This window comes from Lagenorhynchus albirostris, chromosome 3 (genome assembly GCF_949774975.1).
Source record: "Lagenorhynchus albirostris chromosome 3, mLagAlb1.1, whole genome shotgun sequence".
NCBI lineage: Eukaryota > Metazoa > Chordata > Mammalia > Artiodactyla > Delphinidae > Lagenorhynchus > Lagenorhynchus albirostris.
The window spans coordinates 35,683,193-35,703,620 of record NC_083097.1 but is presented as its reverse complement, the minus strand read 5'-3'; the positions used below and the strand labels follow the sequence as shown (position 1 = coordinate 35,703,620).

The window sequence follows — 20,428 nt, the reverse complement described above, 5'->3', positions numbered from 1 at the left end:
TTGCCTTTTGGGAGGTCTGAGGTCTTCTGCCAGCGTTCAGTAGGTGTTCTGTAGGAGTTGTTCCACGTGTAGATGTATTTCTGGTCTATCTGTGGGGAGGAAGGTGATCTCCGCGTCTTACTCTTCCACCATCTTCCCGGAATCCCAGGATTAGGGATTAGGGAAGGATTTAAATAGCTGTCTGCAAGAGTAAATGTAATCATTTTTTCAACCGACATTTATTGAGAGCCAGCGTTGTGCTAGGCGCTGTTTAAGGGACTGGGAATTCCGATGGTGAACAAGGCCTATGTGGTTTCTGCCTTCCCAATCTTAGTATGATGGAGTAAATAGACATTCTGAACAGTGAATTGACTCGGTGCTGACTGCTGAGTGTTATGAGATGTGAAGAACAGGACAATCTGGAGGTCAAGGAAAACTAGTGACCTATAAGAAGCAATATGAAGTCTGAGTGTTCTTAGCCAAGAACCTGCAGAGACACCAAGATTATAGAATTCCGAGAACTGAAGGAATGTTGCTGGGCAGACCCACAGGGGCCTTGGAAACAGTGTTAAAGATGTTAGATTTTCTTATCACAAAGGAAAGTCTTGGAGGTTGAACAGGATAGTGACATAGTAAATTTTACTTTTTAAAGAGAATTCTACGGATAATAGATTAAATGGGACAAAATAGAAGTAGAGACCAGTTGGGAGGCTGTTAGTAATCTAGATGAAACTATGGTGGCGAATGGGATTAGAAAACTGATAGAGGGAATTGCCTGGTGGTCCAGTGGTTAGGACTCTGCGCTTCCGCTGCAGGGGTTCAGTCCCTGGTCCAGGGAACTAAGATCCTACAAACCGTGTGGTGCAGTCAAAAAAAAAAAAGGCAACTATATATGGATCTGTATAGAGCATGGAGGAGAGAGTCAACCTTAGAGATTTGGAAAAATTTAGCATAAAGTGGATATTGAAGCCATGGAAATAGATGAGATTGTTTTAGGAGAATCTGCAGGGATGAGAGACTAGCAGCTTGTAGGTTAAATTGGACTGCTGGTGGTTTAATATTACCATTATTATTCACAGAGTGTTTTTAAGACTAAGAAATTGCACCTAGAAATAGGCATTTTGGAAATTCCAGTCTATACGGCTACTTGCCTATAAAATAACAATTGGATTAAGCCAAATAGAGATTGCCGTCTCTAAATGGGATTTGAACTATCTAGTTCACCATAGCCCCCATCACTTTTTAGTGTCTTAGACCCAGTACATATCATTCATTTTTACTTGCCTTTTTCTGAAAGCATTTGAATTTGGACTCTCTTGGCCTTACAGGGTCAGAATGGAAGAAGGTGTAGAACTTTATCCCTGAGAAGTATCAACGTTTATGGGTTTAGTAGGAAAAAAAGAACCTGAAAGGACAGTATGGCAGCTGGAGAAAGGAGGAAAACCAGAGGAGTATGACTTCAAGGAGGTCAATGTTTCAAAAGACAGGGTATGATCAGCAGTGCGAAATGCTCCAAAGTGCTCAAGTTAAATAAGGATTAGGAATGTTCCATGGGGGGTGGGGGAGTCTAGGAATAAATAAGTAGGTTAAGGAATAATTAGGAAAATAAGTTGAGTTGACAATGACAGAACTCTCATTAAAAAATAAGGGAGGAAAGAAAGGAGTACTTGTAGAGGGTGATAGGTCAAGCCAGTTTTAGTTTTTGTGTTTTGGTATGGGAGAGACTTAAACAACTTAAATGCTGATAGAGAAGAATCCAGCAGTGGAAGATGATAAAAATACAGGAGGAAAAGGGGATAATTGTGCAAGAGAGGAAGAGACTGAAGAAGATGAAGTTGAGAGGATAGGTGAATGAATCAGCTTTAGATAAGAAGAAGAACATCTGTTAACACTGGAAGGATTAATAGATTTGGTGTTCTTAGGAGTGTAGATTTGCTTCCAGGAGGTTGAGAAAATTCCCGTCTAACTGAAAACCTCTATTTTCTCTATGAAATAGGTGGCCAGGTCATCTGCTAAAAGCCAAGATTAGGAGAAGAAAGGGGTGTGTGTGTGTGTGTGTGTGTGTGTGTGTGTGTGTGTGTGTGTGTGTGTTGGGGAGGAAAAGTTTGAGATTGGGAGATGTATTAGTTATTTAAGGCTGTGTAACAAATTGCCCCAAAATGTAGTGGCTTAAAACAATATTGTTATTTCACAATTTCTGTGGGTCTGAGGATATCACTTAGCTGGATTTTCAGGGTCTCTCACAAGTTTCTAATCAAGATGTTTGCTGGGGCTGCTCTCATCTCAACGCTTGGCTAGGGCAGAATCTGCTTCCAGGTTCTCTTAAGTGGTTGTTGACAGAGGTCAGTTTCCCCTGGGCTATTAGACAGAGGACTTCAATTTTCTTTATACCACCTCCCTCCATTTGGGTCTCACAATAGGGACTGACAGCTAGATTCCATCAGAGCAAGAGAGAACAAGCAAGACAGAAGCCAAAGTCTTTTTTTTTTAATAGATTAAAAAAAATATTTATTTATTTATTTTTGGCTGCATTAGGTCTTCATTGCTGCAGGCGGGCTTTCTCTAGTAGTGCCGAGCAGGGGCTACTCTTCATGGTGCTGTGCAGGCTTTTCATTGCAGTGGCTTTTCTGTTTGTGGAGCACAGGCTCTAGGCACGCAGGCTTCAGTAGTTGTGGCACGCGGGCTCAGTAGTTGTGGCTTGCGGGCTCTAGAGTGCAGGCTCAGTAGTTGTGGTGCACAGGCTTAGTTGCTCTGTGGCATGTGGGATCTTCCCGGACCAAGGCTCGAACCCACGTCCCCTGCATTGGCAGGTGGATTCTTAACCACTGTGCCACCAGGGAAGCCTGAAGCCAAAGTCTTTTTGTAACCTAATCTCAGAATTGACATTCCATCACTTTTCTGTATCCTATTTGTTAGAAGCAAGTCACCAGGTGCAGCCCACAGTCAAAGGAAAGTAATCATACAGTGATGGAACTACAGGCACACCTCGGAGATATTGCAGATTCAGTTCTAGACTACCACAATTAAGTGAATATCACAGTAAAGTGAGTCACATGAATTTTTTGCTTTCCCAATGCAAACAAAAGTTATGTTTACACTATACTGTAGTCTACTAAGTGTGCAATAGCATTATGTCTAAGAAAACAATGTACATACCTTAATTTTAAAATAACTTTATTGCTTTAAAAATACTAACCATCATCTGACAACACAGGGTTGCCACAAACCCTCAAGTTATTTGAAAAACACAGTATCTACGAAGTGCAATAAAACAAAGTGCAGGGCTTCCCTGGTGGCACAGTGGTTAAGAATCCGCCTGCCAATGCAAGGGACATGGGTTCAAGCCCTGGTCTGGGAAGATCCCACATGCCACGGAGCAGCTAAGCCCGTGAGTCACAACTACTGAGCCTGCGCTCTAGAGCCCATGAGCCACAACTACTGAGCCCGCATGCCACAGCTACTGAAGCCCGCACGCCTAGAGCCTGTGCTCCGCAACAAGAGAAGTCAACACAGTGAGAAGCCCGCGCACTGCCACAAAGACCCAACGCAGCCAAAAATAAATAAATAAAAATAAATAAATTTTTTAAAAGTGCAGTATGCTTGTCCTAGCATGATCTTTAGCATGATCTTTGGGAGAAATCTTAGAAGCTGCCTACCACAGAATGGAAAGGGTTCAAATGGATCTTGAACATAATAATATCACAGTAGCATCAACAGGATCTGGTAGAAGTTGGTGACCTCGAATTTCTGTGATAGCAGTCTGTTAGACATCGTGATTTCCTCCAGAAGCATTTAGTAATCAGGTACCTAGAAGAATAATAAGGATGAGGACATAAGAATGAAGTTAGTGTGAAAACACAGTTCTCTGTGGTGCAGATTTGGTGTCAGTTAATAATAACCAGGTTTATAGATGTTCTCTGGAGTTAAAATGGATTCTTCAAACTTGAGGAGAGTTGACAAACAAAGGGTACTTCTGGCTTCCATATTCCTGTATATGTTTTTTTTTGTTGTTGTTGTTTTTGTGTTTTTGTTTTTTTTTTTTTGCGGTACACGGGCCTCTCACTGTTGTGGCCTCTCCCGTTGCGGAGCACAGGCTCCGGATGCGCAGGCTCAGTGGCCATGGCTCACAGGCCCAGCCGCTCCACGGCATGTGGGATCCTCCCGGACCGGGACAGGAACCCGTGTCCCCTGCATCGGCAGGCGGACTCCCAACCACTGCGCCACCAGGGAAGCCCCATCCTGTATATGTTTTAAGGCAACATTGGGAAGGAGATAGCCTTGTGGTTAAGAGTTTGGTTTGAAAGATAGCCTGGGCTGAAGTCTTAGTTCAACTTAATAGTGGGGTAACTTTGGGCAAATGGTTTAATTTCATTTACCTTCCATTTCATCATCTTTAAAATAGTGTTGTTAGGGGAAGCAAATGAGATAATACATGGGGAGCACCTACATTAGTACCTGGTACGTAGTAAGCTTTCATTACATGGTCTTCATTGTTATGCCCCAGTATAAGGTTTATATTCTGTTTGCTATCTGCTAAAATTTTTAAAAAGTTATTTATGGGTTAAAAAACGAAATATTTGGGAATTCCCTGGCGGTCCAGTGGTTAGGACTCAGTGCTTTCACCGCTGGGGCCTGGGTTCAATCCCTGATCGGGGAACTAAGATCCCACAAGCTGTGTGGCATGGCAAAAAAAAAAAAAAAAAAAAGGAAAGAAAAAGAAAAAAATCTTCTTGTGGTTGCCCAAAGGAACTAAAAATCCAGGATGTCCCCAGTGAGCCCACAGATACAGCAAGCTGATGAAAGGATCATAACAAGCCCAGATTTTTCAGAGCGGCACATAATATTTTACATATGCCACAAATAAGAAACTGATCAAATCATTAGGGTTATTTCCTCCTTTTCTTCCTTCAGGCAACATGCTGGAACCAGGATGTCAGTATGTGCTTGAGGACGGTTACTTAGTTGCTTCCCAACTTGTAGATGGTGACCTTTATTCTTATACTAGTCAAACTTTAATGTTGGCTTGGAAACTCCAAATTAGGAGAGTACTCAATCATTACTGTGGAGCTGAGGAAGGCAGGACAGCAGCCGGATAGCAAAAATCACAGAAGACAGCAAGTTAAGCAGGGGATGACACACCAGACCTAGAAGTTTCTTTTCAGCATTGTTGCCCGAAGTGGCTGCTAAATCTTGAGTGTTCAAGTTCAGCTCTGGTCCCATCTTGGCATAACAACAATATGAAATGTAATAACACCCAGGTGTGGAAGTGGTTACCATTCTCCTGGAAGTTGGAGAAACTCATGAATGCTGATATTGTCAAAGGGTCCTTTAGGATCCATGCACTGTGCTTTTATTGTTAAATTTTTATTGCAAGCATGAAACTCACTGAACTCTCCTTGGTCTCTCTGGATATTCCTGTTTTCCTTAACTTCTCAATGTTCATGTGCCCCCCCATTAATTTTATTGTAATTCTAATATATTTGGGATTAAATCTATTTTGTTAACATTTGTTTTCTGTTTGCCTTACTGTTCTGTGTTATTTCTCTCTCATTTCTTGCCTTATTTTGGATCTTTTTTTCTTTTTTTTTGGCTTCTAAGATGACTTCTAAATAGGACTGGAACTAGGGTAAGGTGAGGGAGACACTTGCCTGAGTTGCCAAATTTAAAAGGGGGTCAAAACTCAGAAATCAAGATAAATAATATTCTCATACAATGTTTTTAGAAACAAAATGAATGCAAGACCTCTACTGCCAGGAAGATAGAGTAGATGTACTTTTCACTATTTCACTCACTAAGCGCAACTAAAAACCTGACACTTTATGTAAAAAACAAAAGAAGACTCTGAAAGATAGAAGAAAGAAGACTGACTAGGGACCTCAGAACCCAAGGAACAACACAGTGGTAACTTCCTTGAGTTTTCTTTTGGCTTATGTATCCCAGATTCGTAGGCAAAGAAGCCAGCAAGTCAGAGGTGCCAATGAACACACGAAAAAACAACAACAACCCTACAATAGCCTGCTCTCTCTAGTCAAAGGACCAAGAAAGGGGCAGCCTCACAAGACATAAAACTTTTAGACAGAAACTGCTCTACTGAGGCCTAACACCACAGAGAAGAATGTGGTCCTACCGCTACCCATGGCAGCAAAGCTGAGTGAGGAGCCTAAACGTTTGCCTTCTCCAGGTTGTAGTGACGCATCCCAATTCCCCTCCTCTCCTGGGATGGTGTCACAGAAGGCCAAGTAGGAACCCAGATTTTAATCCAGACCCAGCAGTAACAAGGTTCCCCTCTCTCTCCTCCTGGGGTGATGTTACAGGAGGCCTAGTGGAGCATCAGGACTCTCACCATTATTCAGCAGTAAGAGGCCAATTCCACTGCAGTGTCAGTGAAGACCATGTGGGAAGCCAGAACATCCGCTCCTGCCCAGTAATGACAAGGATCAACCTCTTCCTTGGGTGTCAGTGGAGGCCAAGTGGGGAAGCTGGAGTTCTTCCTCCATCAGGCAGTAATAAGATGCTTCTTTCCTCTTCAGGAGCAGTGTCATAAAAACCAGTCAAAACAGAGGGTTTAAATAAAATCCAGAGTCTCATAACATGTGAAATATCCAAGTTTCAACTTAAAAAGTCATTCATCCTAAGGGGGAAAAAAAATCACTTATCCTACCAAGCAAGAACCAAAAGATCTCAAACTATTTTCAATCAATAGATGCCAAAAAGATGACAGAGACGTGAGAATGAGTAGACAGTTATTATCCATGATAAAAATGCTTCAAGGAGCAATTATGAACATGCTTGAAACAAATGAAAAAGAATACAAAGCCTCAGCAAAGTGATAGAAGATATAAAGAAGGGCTGAATGGAAATTTGAGAACTAAAAATTCAGTAACTGAAATAAAAAGCTCTGTGGATGGGTTCAGCAGAAGAATGAAGGGTACAGAGGGAAGAATCAGAGAACTGGAAGATGGAAGAATCAAAAGACCTAGCATTAATGGAAGCTGAGGAGCAGACTTAGGGGAGGGAGGGAGGCAGTATTGGGAGAAGAGACTGTTAGACTTGGAATATTTAACTCAGGTTTTAGCATTGTTAGAATAATAAGACTTTATATACTAATGAAGTGGGGCTAAAATGACTATAAAAAGCAAAAGCATCTGTAGACATAGACATTTGTCCACCCACAGGCATATAACCACACATACTCAGAGAATAGTGAACAGATCTTTGAGTTACCACTCATTTTGCAAGACTTAAAACCAAAAGAACATATTTTCAGATGGTTAAATAAAGTATTATTCTGAAAAAAAAAACTCAATTTGAAGAACAGAGAGAAAAATAGACTTAAAAAAGAGAGAGAGAGAGAGAGAGAAAGAGAACAGAGCCTCAGGAATCTATGAGACTATAACAAAAGATTTAACATTCATGTCATCAGAGACCCAAAAGGAAAGGAGAAAGAGTGAGGCTGAAAAAGTATTTGAAGTAATAATGGCTGAAAACTTCCCAAATTTGATAAGAGATTAAACCTATGGATTCAAGATGATGAGCAAACTCCAAACAGGATAAGTCACAAGAAATCAAAATCAAGACACATCATAATTAAACTTATGAAGCCTAAAGACAAATTCTTTTTATTTTTTATTTTTTTTTTTGTGGTACACGGGCCTCTCACTGTTGTGGCCTCTCCCGTTGCGGAGCACAGGCTCCGGACTCGCAGGCTCAGCGGCCGTGGCTCACGGGCCTAGCCGCTCCGCGGCATGTGGGATCTTCCCGGACCGGGGCACGAACCCGTGTCCCCCGCATCAGCAGGCGGACTCTCAACCACTGCGCCACCAGGGAAGCCGAAGACAAATTCTTGAAAGCAGCCAGAAAAAATAAATAAATAAATAAAATTAAAACTTATCTATAGGGGAAATACAATTCAAATGACTGTAGGTTTCTCATCAGAAACCAGAATGTCAGAGGGATGTGGCATAATATTTTTCATATTCCTTCTGTTCCATTTGCTATCTGCTTTTGAGATTCCAAATACCTGTGTATTAGACTTTCTACTTGCATTCTCTATGTCTTTGCCATCTCTTGCCTTTTCTCCTTGCTTTCACATGGACATTTTCTTCTGATCTTGAAGCTCACCGATTCTCTCCTCAAGTGTGTCTAATCTGTTAATTTATTGAGTTCTTAATTTGACTGCTATATATTTTAGTTATTTTTACCTTTTTGTTATCATTTCAAATTCTCTAAGTTTCTCAATCTTGTCTTTAATTTTCTTGTGCACATTAACAGTGGTTATTTTACAGTCTATGTCTCATTATCTGGAGACTCTGTGTTTCTTTGTTGCTTCTCGATTTTTTTATCATGTTGTTTTGTCTCCTTATTTCTTAATTTTTTTTATTGAATTCTGGACATTATATGTGAAAATTTTTATAAATAATTTGAGGCCTAGGATGACTTTATCTTCCTCCATAAAGGATTTTTTTAAAAATCTATTTATTTATTTGGCTGTCAGGTCTTAGTTACAGCACAAGGGATCTTTTGTTGCGACATGTGGGCTCTTGGGTGGCGCGCGGGCTCTCTAATTGTGGCATGCGAGCTCCAGAGTGTGCGGGCTCAGTAGTTGCGCTGCACAGGCTGTCTAGTTGTGATTCATGGCGTGCCTCCACAGAATATTTATTTTTGCTTTTGGCAGGCAGCTAGGGACATTGGTAACTGGGATAACCTTATCCAATGTCAGAAATAGAGGTGATTCAAAGATTAACTTCTTGCCCTTTGAGGAACAATCTACTTCTTGTTCTCCTTTAATCCTAGGGCATAGGTCCTTAACCCACATCAAAGCCTCTTCTTTGTCAATATTGTTTGGATTTTTTCTCATTGTCTGTTTCTGGAATGTTATAATATTCCATAATTGTCTATGCTGGTAATCAATATTTTGTACTTACTTGGGCCAGACAGAGTTAAAGGGGAAGTAGTGCCATGCCCTGGCTAGCCTGAGGTGATAGTAATAAATAAGAGTTTTTCAGGTCTAAGGAAAACCACTGAGATAGAGTGAGGGCACATGGGTTTAGTGTGAGGATCCCTCTCTCACCACCAGGAGGTACTCCCTTTTGTGTAAGCTTTAGAGCCCAGAACATTATTTTTATTGACGAAGGTAGCACCTTCTTATATGTTCACTTGTTTCTTCTGAATCTTTTAAACTCCTGTTTTGTTTTGTTTTTTCCTCTGAGGATCAGGCAAACAGAGTCCTGCAGTTGATGTCAGTCAAAAAAGAAAAATAACATTATAGTGGGTATAAAGGAAGACATTGAGGATTGTGCTGTATGAACAGTCTGTTTATAACCTGTAGTGGGGAGGAGACCTGGGATGGTCTTAGTGCAGACTCTTAATTTGGATAGACTTCCAACCAAATAATTTGTCTTCCCTTGAAATAGATAACTCATAATCTCACTTCATAAGATGACATTAACTAGATGAAAAGAGGCAAAGTAACTTGTTCAATACATTTTGAACCTTTATTGAAATGAAATGATAGGAATAGCAGAATGGGACATGGAATTAGTTGAAAATTGAAGAATAAATGGAGTGAAATAATTTAGCATTTCCCCCCTCACCACTAAGTACTTCAATTTAGTATCTGTTTCTGGCCAAACCGTTGTTATTATTGTTGATACTGGTTTGTCTTGAAAGATTCTCGCATAGGGCTTAAGAAAGCATCGGGTTCACACAAAACTGAAATGGCCTGTTAATGTGTGTCTCTCTCCCCTTAGATTGCAAGTTTCTTGAGAGTTGAGACTATGTCTTGTTTGTGGTCTCTCAGGGGTCTCTCTCATTTTTGGAAGTTCCTCACATATTAAAACACTGAGAAATCCTGAAACAATTTTCCAAAAATTGTAGCCTGTTTAAAAATTCTGATTTAATAAATTTCTGCTTTTTCACAAATTAAAGTATAATATAATATAGTTATGCTTTTCCAAAAAAAATGACAGGATTTTTAAAAAGAAGATACTTAATAGTGCCAAACAGGGACAAAAAGTTAAAGTTGTAAAATTACCACCTTGCATTCCTGTCACTGTAGCTCTGTTTCTGAGGCCTTTCAAGTATATGACATCTTAATTCAAATGGGCCTCCTGCCTCCTCTGGCTCCAACTCTTGCATTGACCCTGGTCTTATTCATCTTTGTACCAGGAGCCTAGCACAGTTGCTGGTTCATAGCAGACATTCAACAAATGTTTGTTGAAATTTGTTTTTATTTATTCTTAATTTATTTTATTTTATTTTTCTGGGTCTTATAATGGTTTTTATTTAAATTTTTACTGGAGTATACTTGACTTACAATGTTGTGTTAGTTTCAGGTGTATAGCAAAGTGAATCAATTATACATATACATATATCCACTCTTCTTTAGATTCTTTTCCCATATAGGCCATTACAGAGTATTGAGTAGAGTTCTCTGTGCTATACAGTAGGTCCTTATTAGTTATCTATTTTATATATAGTAGTGTGTATATGTCAATTCCAATCTCCCAATTTGTCCCTCCCCCACACCCCCTGGTAGCCATAAGTTTGTTTTCTACGTCTGTAACTCTATTTCTGTTTTGTAGATAAGTTCATTTGTACCCTCTTTTTAGATTCCACATATAAGCAATATCATATGATATTTGTCTTTCTGTGTCTGACTTACTTCACTCAGTATGACAATCTTTAGGCCCATCCATGTTGCTGCAAATGGCATTATTTTATTCTTTTTTATGGCTGAGTAATTTGTATGGAAACACAAAAGACCATGAATAGCCAAAGCAATCTTGAGAAAGAAAAACGGAGCTGGAGGCATCAGGCTCCCTGACTTCAGACAATACTACAAAGCTATAGTAATCAAAATAATATGGTACCGGCACAAAACCAGAAATATAGATCAATGGAACAGGATAAAAAGTCCAGATATAAACCCACACACCTGTGGGTGGCAAAGGAGGCAAGAATATACAATGGAGAAAATACAGTCTCTTCAATAAGTGGTGCTGGGAAAACTGGACAGCTACATGTAAACAAATGAAATTAGAATATTCCCTAACACCATATACAAAAATAAACTCAAAATGGATTAAAAACCTAAATGTAAGGCTGGATACTATGAAACTCTTAGAGGAAAACATAGGCAGAACAGACTTCGACATAAATCACATCAAGATCTTTTTTGATCCACCTCCTAAAGCAAATAAAAACAAAAATAAGCAAATGGGACCTAATTAAACTTAAAAGCTTTTGCACAGCAAAGGAAACCATAAGACGAAAAGACAACCCTCAGAATGGGAGAAAATATTTGCAAATGAAGCAACCAACAAGGGATTAATCCCCCAAATATACAAACAGTATATTACAGCTCAATATCAAAAAAACGAACAGCCCAATCAAAAAATGGGCAGAAAAGGGCTTCCCTGGTGGCACAGTGGTTGAGAGTCCGCCTGCCGATGCAGGGGACATGGGTTTGTGCCCCGGTCCGGGAAGATGCCACGGAGCGGCTAGGCCCGTGAGCCATGGCCGCTGAGCCTGCGCGTCCGGAGCCTGTGCTCTGCAACACGAGAGGCCACAACAGTGAGAGGCCCGCGTACCGCAAAAAAAAAAAAAAAAAAAAAAAAATGGGCAGAAGACCTTGGGACCTCCCTGGTGGCACAGTTGTTAAGAATCCGCCTGCCACTGTAGGGGACATGGGTTCGATCCCTGGTCTGGGAAGATCCCACATGCCGAGGAACAACTAAGCCTGTATGCTACAACTACTGAGCTTGCCCTCTAGAGCCCACAAGCCACAACTACTGAGCCCTCGTGCCACAACTACTGAAGCCCGCATGCCTAGAGCCCGTGGTCCACAACAAGAGAAGCCACCACAATGAGAAGCACAGACACCGCAACAAAGAGTAGCCCCCACTCACCACAACTAGAGAAAGCCTGTGTGCAGCAACGAAGACTCAATGCAGCCAAAAGTAAATAAATAAAAAATAAATAAATTTCTAAAAAAACATATGGGCAGAAGATCTAAATAAACATTTCTCCAAAGAAGACATACAGATTGCCAACAAACACATGAAAAGATGCTCAACATCACTCACCTCACACTGGTCAGAATGGCCATCATCAAAAAGTCTACAAACAATAAATGCTGGAGAGGGTGTGGAGAAAAAGGAACCCTCCTACACTGTTGGTGAATGTAAATTGGCAGAGCCCCTATGGAGAACAGTATGGAGGTTCATTAAAAAAACAAAAAATAGGGGCTTCCCTGGTGGCGCAGGTGGTTGAGAGTCCACCTGCCAATGCAGGGGACACGGGTTCGTGCCCTGGTCCGGGAAGATCTCACATGCTGCGGAGCAGCTAGGCCCGTGAGCCATGGCCGCGGAGCCTGTGCTCCGCAACGGGAGAGGCCGCAACAGTGAGAGGCCCGCGTATTGCAAAAAAAAAAGTTAAAACTCACTTTTTTTTTAATAAAAATAAATGAATTTTTAAAAATGTCCTTTCAATTTTAATTTTTCCACACTCTTATCCCATTCCCAGACTGAAACATTTAAATTTAAAATTTTTTAAATTTTAATTATTTTGCTGATTATGTCCATATCACTAAATAATGTGTTTTTCCAGAAACTTATCAACTCATCTTCTGTGGAGGATAATTGTGCTAGATAATTCCATTTTCTAGTCTCCTAACTCTCTGGAATTTTTTTTTAACATCTTTATTGGAGTATAATTGCTTTACAATGGTGTGTTAGTTTCTGCTTTACAACAAAGTGAATCATCTCTACATATACATATATCCCCATATCTCTTCCCTCTTGCATCTCCCTGCCTCCCACCCTCCCTATCCCACCCCTCTAGGTGGTCACAAAGCAGCGAGCTGATCTCCCTGTGCTATGCGGCTGCTTCCCACTAGCTATCTATTTTACATTTGGCAGTGTGTATATGTCCATGCCACTCTCTCACTTTGTCCCAGCTTACCCTTCCCCCTCCCCGTGTCCTCAAGTACATTCTCTAAAAACTCACCATCTTTTGTTGGTGGAGTAATAGTCTGTTTTTCTTTTCTTCCTTACAAAGTTCAGTATTTTCTAAATGTTTTACACCAAGCATGTGCTATTATTAAATGTAAGCTCCATGAAGACAGATACATTTTTTTTGTTTCCTTATGTATCTGAAGTGCCCAGAACAGTGTCTTACATATAGTAGTTGCTTAATAAATAATTTAAAATTAATCTTTATAATGTAAAAAATAAAATGAAAAGGGATAAATGTATTAGAATTCCATTTCCTGCTCTTCCTGGATTGTGTCTTATTTTAATATAATCTTCATCCCTTCCTTTAGAGCACCTTTGGCTAAAAGGGTCAGCAGTGGCCATACCTGCACAAGTCATCCCTAGTTCTTGATTTTTCTTCCGCTCAACTTTACAAAGGTTTGCCTTCTATTCTTTCTTTTCACCTCTCCCAGCAGATATTTTTAGGAAGAGTGGTACAAAAGGAGTTTTCAGAAAAGTGGCATCAGCATCGTGGTGGAATACGATGTCCCTTGTTTTTGTCTTCCCCGTCAACAACATTAATTTGCCATCTGTTCACGGACAGAGGTGCCTTTGTGGGAGCTGTGGGATCTCGTACCATATGCCAAGGGACCCAGGAGAAGTCTTGCCCACCTGTGCACCAGGTAATATGTATTTAGACCTTGATCCTGCCTATGGACACTACGGTGGTCCGTGATCTATCTCCAGCTTCCCTTGGTTGTGGCCCAGGAGCCCCTGGAAAGCACCGTTTTAGAAAATCACCAATGGATGACAAGACCCTTTTGTGGAAGTCCAGGTTTCCAGAGAAGTTCTAGCATATCACTGGAGGGAAAAATACACACACACACACACACACACACACACACACACACACACACACACACATGAGTTTAGATGCATCAAAGGGTGTAAGAAAACAGCTTGACTTTACTTGCATCACCCCTCCCCCAAAGCAGCACAGTAAGGCCAAGAGAGGTTTTCTTGGTCTATGATCTTCCTTATATTAAAATAAGATACACTGCTTCCCCAGCTCTGCAAGATGCTGACAAAGAGGCCCTCTCCCACTGCGGTAGCAGGAGTGAGCTTTGGTAGATGGCTAGTGAGCATGTGCATAAAACCTGCCCAACTCTGCAAGCCAGAGTGTGCCCAAACTTGAGACTGAGCGCCACCTTTGGGAAAACAAAAGAGAGGCAGTCATCCCTAGGCCAGGTTCATTGCAGAATCCAGAGAAGGCATACAAGCTAAGAATTCTGCCACAAGACAGAGCAAGAAGAGTGGAGGAGGTGTACCTATAGCCAGTCTGAGATAGCCTCAGAATCCCTAGAAGGACTGATAGAAGACATTTCTCTCCCAAAGGCAGTTAGTAAAGCCTGAAGGAGGTGAGTGCTATTTCAAATGAGAAGACAATGATGCAAAACTTCAAGGAACATGGAAAGTCAAGGAGTAACATGAAAACATGAAAGCATACAACACACTGGGAAAGGTAAGTATATAGTCAAATACTCTAACACTGTAATATGGTGGTATGTTAACCACTTAACTCTAGTATAAATGTTAAAGGATAAGAGTGTTAAAAATAACTATAGCTACAATAATTTGTATGAATACATAGTATAAAAAGAGGTAAATTGTGACATCAAAAAGATGTAGTAAAAGGGTAGTTTTTGTATGCAATCAGTTATGTGATTATCAGCATAAAATACTGTTCTATCTATAAAATGTTTTATATAAGCCGTCTGTTAATCACAAAGCAAAAACCTACAGTAGATTCTCAAAAGATAAAGAGAAGTGAATCAATGCATACCACTACAGAAAATCACCAATTCACAAAGCAAGGCAGCAAGAGAGGAAGAAAGGAACAAGGGAACTATAAAATAGCCATAAAACAATTAATAAGATTGCATTAGCAAGTTCTTACCTATTAATAATTCTCTATTTGGAAACAGATTAAATTCTCCAATCAAAAGGCATAGAGTGGGGGCTTCCCTGGTGGTGCAGTGGTTGAGAGTCCGCCTGCCGATGCAGGGGACACGGGTTCGTGCCCCGGTCCAGGAGGATCCCACATGCCGCAGAGCAGCTGGGCCCGTGAGCCATGGCCGCTGAGCCTGCGCGTCCGGAGGCTGTGCTCCACAACGGGAGAGGCCACAACAGTGAGAGGCCCACGTACCGCAAAAAAAAAAAAAAAAAAAAAAAAGGCATAGAGTGGCTGGATAGATTAAAAAAACAAGAACCAACTATTGCTGCCTACAAGAGACTCACTTCAGATAAAATAACACACATAAGCTCAGAGTGAAGGATGGAAAAAGATATTTGAAACAAGTGGAAACCAAAAGAGAGCAAGGCTAGCTATACTTGTATCAAAGAAAATAGACGTTAAGCCATAAATGATAACAAGAGACAAAGAGGGCCGTTATGTAATCATAAAGAAGTCAATTAATGAAGAAGATATAATAATCAACATATACCCACCTAAACATGTTATTCAAATACTAACAGATCTGAAAGGAGAAATGGACAACAATTCAGTAATAGTAGAAGTCTTCAATACTTCACTTTCAACAATGGAGAGATCCTCCAGAGAGAAAATCAGCAAAGAAACAGTAGACTTGAACTATACTTTATACTGAATGAAGCTAATGGACATATACAGAACACTCCATCCAACACATCCTTCTATCTGGGACATTCTCCAGGACAGACCACATCATAGGTCACAGCACAAGTGTTAACAAATTGAAGAAGACTGACATCATACCAAGTATCTCCTGACCACAGTGGTATAAAACTAGATATCAATAACAGGATGACAAATGACCAATTAAAAATATGTGGAAACTAAGCAACACACTCCTGAACAAAAAATGTGTCGGCTTCCCTGGTGGCGCAGTGGTTGGGAGTCTGCCTGCCGATGCAGGGGAAGCGGGTTCATGCCCCGGTCCGGGAGGGTCCCACCTGCCGTGGAGCTGCTGGGCCCGTGAGCCATGGCCGCTGGACCTGAGCATCCGGAGCCTGTACTCTGCAACAGGAGAGTCCACAGCAGTGAGAGGCCCGCGTAACACGAAAAAAAAAGTGTCAAAGGAGAAATAAAAAATATCTTGAAACAAACCAAAATGGAAACACAATATACCAAAATATATGGGATACAGCAAAAGCAGTTCTAAGAGGAAAGTTTATAGTGATAAATGCCTATATTAAGAAAAAAAATCTCAAATGAGCAATCTAACTTTAAAGCTTAAGGAACTAGAAAAAAAAGAAGAAACTAAGCCCAAAGTTAGCAAAGAAAGGAAATAAAGAACAGAGCAGAAAGAATGAAAGAGAGACCACAAAAACAATAGAAAAGATCAAGGGAAATAGGAGCTGTTTTTTTGAAGAGATAAACAAAATTGACAGACTTTTAATCAGACTAAGAAAAAAGTGACAGAAGAATAAAATAAGAAACATCAGAAATGGAAGAGGAGACATTACAATTGATACCACAGAAATACAAATGATCATAAGAAATTACTATGAACACCAAAAAACTGGATATCCTAGAAGAAATAGAAAATTCCTAGAAACATACAACCTACCAAGAATGAATCATGAAAAAATAGAAAATCTGAACAGATCAATAATTAGTAAGAAGATTAAATCAGTAATCAAAAACCTGCCCCAAAAGAAAAGCATAGGGCCAGATGGTTTTACTGGTGAGTTTTACCAAATACTTAAAGAATAATTAACACAAATCCTTCATAACTCTTCCAAAAAAATTGAAGAGAAGGAAACACTCTCGAACTCATTTTATGAGGTCAGTTTTACCCTGATACCCAAGCCAGATACGGACACTGTAAGAAAAGAAAACTATAGGCCAATATTTCTGATGAATGCAAATGCAAAAATTCTCAACAAAATTCTAGCAAACTGAATTCAACAGCACATTAAAAGGATCCTACACTATGATCACATAGGTTTTAACCCTGGGATACAAGGATGGTTCAACATACACAAATAGAAAAATGACACACCACATTAAAAGAAGAAATGATAAAAATTGTTAGATAATTTAATAGATTCATAAAAGTAATTTGACAAAATACAAAATATTTTTGTGATAAAAACTTTCAACAAGTTTGGTATAGAAGGAGCATACATCAACATAATAAAGGTCATATATGACAAGCCATGCTAATACCATACTTAATGGTGAAAGGTAGAAAGCTTTTCCTGTAAGATTAGGAACAAGACAAGGTGCCAACTTTCACCACTCCTATAAACATAGTGCTGGAAGTCCTATAGCCACAACAATCAGGCAAAACAAACCAAAACAACAACAGCAAAAAACATCCACCAGGAATGCTAGAAGTAATATTGGTATGATTTTATATAATCCCAAAGACTCCACCAAAAAATTGATAGAACTAACCTACAAATTCAGCAAAGTCACAGGATTAAAAATCAACATACAGAAATCAATTGTGTTTCTATATATTAACAACAGGTTATCTGAAAAAGAAAAAGAAAGAAGGAAAAAAAAAGAAATAAAGGAAACAAACCCATTAACTGTAACATCAAAAACAATAAAATATTTAGGAATAAATTTAACTAAGGCTGTGAAAGATATGTACACTGAAAATTATAAGATACTGATGAAATAAATTGAAAAAGACACAAATAAATGTAAAATAGCCCATGTTCATGCATCAGAAGAATTAATATAGTTAAAATGTCCACACTATATAAAGCCTTCTATAGATTCAGTGCAACCCCTAACAAAATTCATTGACATTTTTCACAGAAATAGAAAAATAATCCTAAAATTTGTATGGAATCATAAAAGACCCAAATATCAAAGCAATCCTGAGAAAGAAGAACAAAGCTGGAGGTATCACACCTCCGGATTTCAAACTATACTACAAAAGATATAGCAATCAGAACAGCATGGTACTGGCATAAAAGTAGACCAGCCGAACAGAATTGAGAGCGCAGAAATAAACTCAGGCATGTACAGTCAACAAGTATGTGACAAGGGAGCCAAAAATACTCAATGGGGAAAGGATAGTCTCTTCAATAAATGGTGTTGGGAAAACTAGATAACCACTCTAAGAAAAGTGAAATTGGATCCTTATCTTATACCACTCTCAAAAATTAACTTTACATGGATTAAAGACTTAAGCATAAAACCTGAAACCTTAAAATTTCTAGAGGAAACATAGGGGAAATCTCCTTAACGTTGGCCTTGCCAAAGATTTTTTGGATACGACACAAAAGCCCAAGCAACAAAAGCAAAAATTAATATGTGGGGTTATATTAAATAAAACGCTTCTGTATAACAAAGGAAACAACAAAATGGAAAGGTAACCTATAGAATGTGAGAAAATATTTGTAAATCATACAGCTTATAAATGGCTAATATCCAAATACATAAAGAATTCATAACACAATAGCAAAAAAAAAAAAAAAACACTAAGAAATTGTCAGAGGAACTGAATAGACATTCTTTTCTAAAGAAGACATACAAATGGCCAACAGGTACAAAAAAAGATACCAACATCACTAATCATGAGGGAAATGTAAACCAAACCCAAAATGGGATAAAACTTCATGCTTGTTAGAATGGCTATCACCAAAAAGACAAGAAGTAACAAGTGTTGGTGAGAATGTGGATGTACACTGTTGATGGGAATGTAAATTGGTGCAGCCATTATGGAAAAGAGTATGGAGGTTCCTCAAAAAATTAAAAATGGAATGATCATATGATCCATCCATCCCGTTTCTGGGTATATATCCAAAGAAAATGAAATCAAGATCTTGATGAGTTATCTGCATTCCTATGTTCACTGCAGTATTATTCACAATAGCCAAGACATGGAAACAACCTAAGTGTCAGTCGACAGACGAATGGCTAAAGAAGATGTGGTATATATACTAAATGGAATACTACTCAGCCATGATAAAGAAAGAAATCCTGCCATTTGCAACAACATGGATGGACCTTGAGGGCATTATGCTAACTGAAATAAGTCAGACAGAGAAAGGCAAATACCATAGTCTCACTTACAGGTGGGGTCTAAAAAAGCTGAACTCGTAGAAACAGAGAGTAGAATGATAGTTGCCAGGGCTGGGATGTAGGGGAAATGGAGAGATCTCAAAGGGCACAAACTCCAGTTAGAAGATGAATAAGTTCTGGGGGATCTAATGTACAGCATGGAAACTGTGGTCAACAATACTGCATTGTATACTTTAAAGTTGCGAAGAGAGTAGATAAATACTCTCATCAGAAAAAGAAATGATAATTATGTGAGGTGATGAAGGTGTTAACTAATGCTACAGTAGTCATTCTTTCACAATATATGTGTATTAAATCAACACACTGTACACCTTAAACATACACAATATGATATGTCAATTACATATCAAAAAAACGGGGGGGGGGAACCAAAATGTTTTTTGAAGACAGCAGCACCGCCCCCTGGTGGCTGAATTTAAAACGGTAACGTTGATCCATCGTCTCAGACCAAGTGTGCAGATTTAGGCCACTGCAGGTTCCAGGTTTGCCCCTAAACCACAGTGTCACGGTAGAGCCAGGCGTGCTGCTGCCCCCTATGGTGAGTGGGCGGCAAAGGCCCCACTGCTTTTCTTCCAGCCTGAGGGGGCCCCAAACTTCCAGCCTGGAGGTTAACAAAGGTTGAAACTGGCTGGACTATTGAAACCACCCACAGTTCATCTCCTCCCCTCAAACCTCCCCAAATAATTGAGTCAGTCAGCAGGAATCGTCAGGCCCAGCACTGGGAGGGTGGGCTGAGATGGAGTCCCTCAACTGAGGTGCAGGACAGGAGCCCTTACCCAGTCAGCGCTATTGCCCTGCTTGCAGGGGTGCAAAACGAACACGACATAGAAAGTGGACAGAGTGGATCTTCTGGCAGGGACCCAGATCTAAACTGTCTGGGCTTTTTTGTTTCAGTTTTTTTTGTTTTGTTTTGCTTAGCTTTTGCAAATGAATTTTGGTGACCGTTGGTTTCGGAGGGGGCGACTCTAGCAGACAAAACTTTACGTCTGCATCGCAGTTTGGTTTCCCTCTCAATTCTACAGGACTTTTGACCCAAAGTTTCCTTCCCTCTCACTTTTCTTCTTTCTTCAACTTATTTTTCTCCCTAGATTCCCCTGCTCTTATAACTCGGAGCCTCTGCACCATCGTCATCTTTTCCAAGCCTAAAACCAAGACCGTTGTGGCCTTTGAGGGGTGTGGCATAAATGCAGCTGTGTTTAAAATGAGCCCCAGTTCTCCCTTATTATCCTCATCATTTGTCTCTGCCTCTCACAGATGCACTCGAGTCCACTGTCACAGAAGAGTCAGTGAAACAAATGCCTTATAAGGGATAGACCGACGGACCAATGGGACACAACATTGAGACTTAAAACAACTCTGCACAATATGGAAGCCTCAGTATCTCATAGAA

At 39.9% G+C, this 20,428-nt stretch overlaps 1 long non-coding RNA gene across 1 annotated transcript; it reads left to right on the top strand.

Annotated features, from left to right (window-relative positions):
* Positions 1–1,325: 1,325 nt before the first annotated feature.
* On the top strand, positions 1,326–20,428 carry LOC132516801 (uncharacterized). The gene is made up of 3 exons (XR_009539466.1): positions 1,326–1,446; positions 2,896–3,006; positions 20,293–20,428. It is a non-coding gene; the product is annotated as an uncharacterized LOC132516801 (long non-coding RNA).